Here is a 6,000-nt window from a genome sequence, read left to right on the forward strand (position 1 = left end):
GGAATGACATGGTTCAGTTAAGTGGGATATATCGAGCAACCTTATTTTACTTGCTGGATAGATACACTTGCTTTGGCTCGTGGGTGAACCTCGCCTGACCTATTCTTAATCGGGTGAAGATGGTCCTACTAATGATACAACTGTTCTTTGTTGACTGTACCAGTGTTGACAATCGACTGCTCGTTATAGTTTGTACCTTCAGCTGGAAGGTGTTCCGTGGCATTAGGTAAACTGCTCAAAAATGAATAGGGATATTTGTAATTTATTCTTCTACTATTAAATTTAATTAAATTAACCGATATATTCTTGTTAGTTGGATAAAACAAAATAGAAAATACAACCAAAAACAAAGGCAGTTTTTCAGTTTTCTGGCTCTTGCGTTTGTCAGAACGTGGTCTCCCGGGCTTGAACCCGATTCCGAGAGACTTTGAGTGCCAATAGGAGGCTTGGTAGTGGATTTCAGCGCATTACGACGCTAAGGGAGAACAGAAATATGCAAGAAGGAATCTTTTCCATAGTGCCCGCCAGAATACTAAATGAAGTCCTTTATCAACATAATCGATTCTTAATCGTTTGTGGGACGTTGTCTCTTTTAAGAAACAACAAAATCGCCAGTGGTAACTTAACTACTACTTGTGCCAATAGGAGGCCTGGTAGTGGATCTCATCGCATTACGACGCTAAGGGAGGAAGAAATATTGTCATTTCTGCAAGACGGAATCCTTTCCATAGTGCCCGTCAGATCCTAAATGAAGTACAAGACGGTTTGGCAAGGCCTTTATCAACACAAACGCAGCAACAGCCCGCCACCTGCAACTCAGGAGAATGTGGTGTAGCGAGCGCCTAGATAGAACACCAATTGGAATGCTGTTATGTTTACTTATGAGTCGCGTTTCTGTCTGTTTAGTGATAGCAGGCGCCGAAGTGTCTGTGGAGAGCAGGGGTTGATACAATAACCCAGTTCGGCTCCCTTCAGTGTAGTTTTCACCAGTTCTCCATACTGCTGAAGACGCGTTCCGTTATGCCTAACAAAATAATCGAGGAATACATCCCTCAAACCTCATCTCATGGACAGGGATTTACGATTTCTGGATGACAATGCCAGACCTCATAAAGGCAGAATTGTTCATCAATGTTACTAAAATCTTGGAATTTCCCATTTGCCCCTTCCTCCATTGACTCTAGACCTCATTCCTATTGAGCACATCATGTGGGATGCGTTGCAGAGAAGGTTCATCCGCAGCTAGTTGACCTGCAACAACTGAGTGCAGCATTGCAACAACTATGGAGTGAAATTCCTTATACAGTTAGTGACAACCTTATTCACCCTGTGTCTAACAGAGGTTTTAGCTAACAGAGTATACGCGGTATTAATTAAAAAAAATTAATCTGTCCCATAAACAAAATTATGGAAATAAAACCTTTTATTTTGTTATTTTTCAAAATCCCTTAATTAAATTTTCTTTGAGTAAAAAAACATAATAATTTTCTAATACATTTTAACGCAATTTATAATAAAAATGTGCTAGGTAAAGTAAATTCTATAAAATTGACAGTATTCACTGTATATTAGTGTGGTAAGTCAACTTTATTCGCCGCTTGTAGCTCAGAAGTAACCTCGAATGGCCTATTCTTAATTTGGTGAGGATGATTCTTCTGATATCCGTTCTGGTTTAGTGAACCGTTTGTATCGAACATTAATTCTTAAAAGGTGTAGTACATCATAGCATATGATTTTAATTATGTAAGTGAAGTAAGAATTTTGGGGTTGAATATTCTTCCCTCTTTGACATGGGAAGCTCAAATAAATAAACTCATAGCAAAATTAAACAGTTTTTTTTTTCAATGCTAATATTGGTGAATTCTACGAGCCGAAACATTGATAAACCTGTGTACGCAAGTAGTTTTCAATCACTGCTCTCCTCGGTCTGTTTTTTTTTGGGAAATAGTACTGCCGCTGTTAAGGTCTTTAGAACCCCCCAAAAATTGTTTGCATTATGAGCGGTGTAGGAATAAGGAGTCGCCAGCTTTTTGTAAATTATGACACTAACTGCTATAAATTTATATAACTAAAATTAAAAGAATGCTGTTATTACTTGACTATTGGTTGAGAGGATGAAGATCACGGTTGAGCAGAGAGACAGCTTTAGAGATGTTGCTTGTAGGACATTGAATGCACAGCTGAATGCCATCAGCATAAAGATGAAATTAGGAGAAATTAAGAACTAATAGAAGATCTAGAAACATGGAAAAGAGAAAAGGTCCAAAATTAGAGCCTTGGGTACACCAGCTAAAATCGAGAGACGGAGCAGACAAAATTTGAAGGTTTAACTCTCTGAGTTCTGTCAGTCAGACAGGAGGAAATATAATTAGTAGCAGTAGAAGAAAAACCAAAAAGATTCGCCAATTTCCAAATAAGCAAATTATGATTTACGGAACCAAATATTGGAAAAATCAAGTAGAACCATAAAATTACACTCATACTTATCACATCATTCATTATTATCAACATGATGATATATCATCATCAATGCCTAAGCGAGTATCAACTGAGATTTTGAGAAGGCCTGTCTCGCAACTATGAAATTTTCAGAAGCCAGATTGAAAAGGGGATAAAGGCATAGGAGTCAATAAATAAGGATGTTTGTTTAAATAACATCTTCTCAAATGCTTTGGATAATGATAGAAAAATAATCATAGGGCGATAGTAACTAGGAAGGGTGGGTTTAGGTTTCTTGGGTAACTTGGGCTTCCTTCCAGGATGAAGAAAAAAAAGGATGAAGCGTGAGAGAAGTTCAAAATGTGGGTTATGTATTTTAAAGTAAAAATTACTATTATTATTAAATTCCTATTACCATTAATAATAATAATAATAATAGATGGTTTAATAATTGTGATGTGGGAACTAACGGGAACTTACATTTTCAATGGTCTACCTGCTAGTAGCAAAACGATCAGTGGTTTTTTTCAGTTTTAAAAGAGCTTTGACGATACATTTACAGGGAAAATCGTTTTATGATCTAAATGGATTTTTTAGTTCTTCATGGCCATGAAAATGTGAAAATTTTGTAATTATTTTTTTAAAAGCCTAATTGTATTATTTTTTTTGTAACTCTGTTGTCTACATAAATACACTGGCAGGCAAAAGATTCCACCCAATTTTTTTTCATTTTCTCTATAAAAGAAAATTCTGCCCTTAATTTCTCTAATCGTTTTTATCATTAAATATTTGTTTATGTTATTTTTTAAATCAATTAGATCAAATATACACAATATCAATTAGACATAAACACACTTAATCCTTAATCCAAAACAAGGATAAAGGAGTTTTCAATGTTTACTTTTTTCGGAAGTTAAAATGTTTATTCAGTTTCATTTGAATTATGAAGCAATAAATGTTTAGTTTTCATCTTTGTTTTCTTAATTTCAATTTTTAAACTTAAAAATGCCACTTAGGGCTGAGGATGTTGCGCGTGGAGTGGCACTTATTGATGATGGACGCTCCATCAGGTATGCGGCTATTGCCATCAGAGTTCTCTACGAAACACTGCGAGACGCCGTTAGACGTTTTCGAGAAACTGGGTCCTACCGTAGGCTCGGTTTTGGAAGCTCTAGTGTTACAGAACCACAGGATGACCGTTTTTTGACTTTGATAATTTTGCGAAACTGGCACCTTACTAATCGATTCATCAGCTCCAGGAAGTTGGAAGTGTCCAGATTTCTGAACGAACTAATCGAAGAAGATTAAATCTGTTTGGACGGATGTCTTTTCGCCTCGTAAGAGGACCAGAATTGACCAGAACACACAGAGTTGCACTGCTCCCATTTGCTCGAGAACACGGCCATTGGTGTTTTAGACTATTGGTCTGCTGTACTTTTTACAGATGAGTGTAGATTCACTCTACGATGAAAGAGTGTGGAGAAGGCGAAATGAAACGGACGAAGCTTGTAATTTTTCCCAGAGCCAACCTTTCCAACTTAGCTCACTGGATGGTGTGGGCGGGAATTTCGACGGAGAGTCGCACAGAGTTGGTTGTTGTTCGTGAAGGATCTTCGACGACCACTCGCTATGTGGATGAAATTTTGGAACATCATGCCTACCCTCGATTAAATCAATCCTATATAATACACTATAATGCCCGTCCACATGTCGCTCGCATAATACACGTACCTTCAACAGCATAACATCATGGTCTTAGCCTGGCCAGCTTCTACAGACTTGAACCTCATCGTACATTTATGGGATAACCTCAAAAGACGAATCCACGTCCATCACTTCCTGATACACTCCAAATCTTGAAATGACTCTTTGCTGAAGAATGGGCTAACCTCCAGCAAAGAGACATTTCCAGACTGGTAGAACGTATGCCGAGGCGTCTTCGAGATATAAGTAAGGTAAGATAAGGAAATACGCGATATTGAAATGTCAATTAAAATTCTAAAACAAATTTTAACTGTCCGTCTTTTTTTTATTATTTTTCATTTTCCTTAGCAATTTACATTTTTTTAAATTTTTTTTTAGACAAAAACTCATTTATTAAACGTTAAAAAAGTGAAACTTTGATTAATATGTAAAAATTTATACAAAGCAAGTTATATTACAAGTGGATGGAATTTGTTGCCTGTCAGTGTATAATACGAAAATAAATTACTTTTCAATTCTATTCTAATTATTTACCGAAGATCAATTATTTGTACAATGAAAAAATTTTTAATATGCCAGTTGGTAAACAATCAATTTTTGTTATTACTCTAGTTAGTCATTTTTTAAAATACTGATATAAATTAAATTCTACTGTAAATATGAAGAATAATTTCAAGCCGTGGTAAAACCAGTCATATTTTTGTAAACAAATTAATAATTCCGCGAAATTTAAATTCTTTGTGAATGATTTAATTTGGATGTTCAAAAGCGATGAACAGATCGGGCACTTGGCCATAAAGGTTTTCCAGTTGTTTTAATATCAGGGAACTTGTAATTAAATATGGGTTTCTGAGGACGTTTAAAGCCAATTGGCGGAAATTTAATAACTGGTTTTTGTTAAAAAGATAACAGGCCGCGAGTGGGTCGGTCATGTTTTCCGTCCAGCTAGTAGCGCCGACTGCTATCCAGGTGGTCCCTGTATTTACAGTACAATTAATCAATTGACTAAGTCCCAGTGTTCTACCGTATTGGGTTAAAGTCCGTCCTGAAAACATAACCGGCCCACCCACTTGTACGACACACGCCAACCGACATGGTTAAATGGTTACCGACTGTAATAACTTTTAAATATTAACCACCTAACCACACGTCCGCTAATGGGCGACCGGCTGCCAATCGAATTAACACTCGTCGGCGGGGTGCGAATCTTCATATTTTACAATATTGTATTATAAATTTTCCGGAATCTTGTCGAGGGTGTTAAAAGTCCAGGATTTTTAGGGCTAATGCCATTGCTCTGCTAAATTTTCTGCCATTATGCTATTTCAAAAATTTTTGCAAGGTTTTTAATAAATCTGAATGAATTGGCTAAGGGGGTGGCAACCCTTTTTCGGACGTTTTTTCTTATTTATTTATTTAACTCCAATTCTGCTTGAAAGATTAAAATTTGTATGCGTACCGTTTTCAGGAAGTATTTTCTTTTTAAACATCTAAATTTTTGCATTTTTTCAAAGTCATTTAGTTGTATAAAAAGATATAAAAATTGCCTTTGACGGTAAAATGTTCTCTAAGTTTTGTTGTTTACTTTACATTACATTCGATTTTTTGTATATTTTTTTTCTTAGCATAGAAATTTCATCGCATTACACTGAGAAGCAAAAACGTGACCACCCTTAATATTTTTTATTATCTCTTAGATAATCATCCAATGATTATCTTGCAATACGCACATTGATTTTATCTTATAAAACACAGATAAAATCTCCCAATTGCTTTTAAAATTCAATTTTTTAAATAAATCTTTGAATAGTCAATCTCGTCTTCATTTTTATTTATTATTTGGAGATCGTGAGATGC

The sequence above is a fragment of the Cimex lectularius genome, unplaced genomic scaffold (assembly GCF_000648675.2).
Source record: "Cimex lectularius strain Harlan isolate CLEC.00 unplaced genomic scaffold, Clec_2.1 scaffold13, whole genome shotgun sequence".
Classification (NCBI taxonomy): domain Eukaryota; kingdom Metazoa; phylum Arthropoda; class Insecta; order Hemiptera; family Cimicidae; genus Cimex; species Cimex lectularius.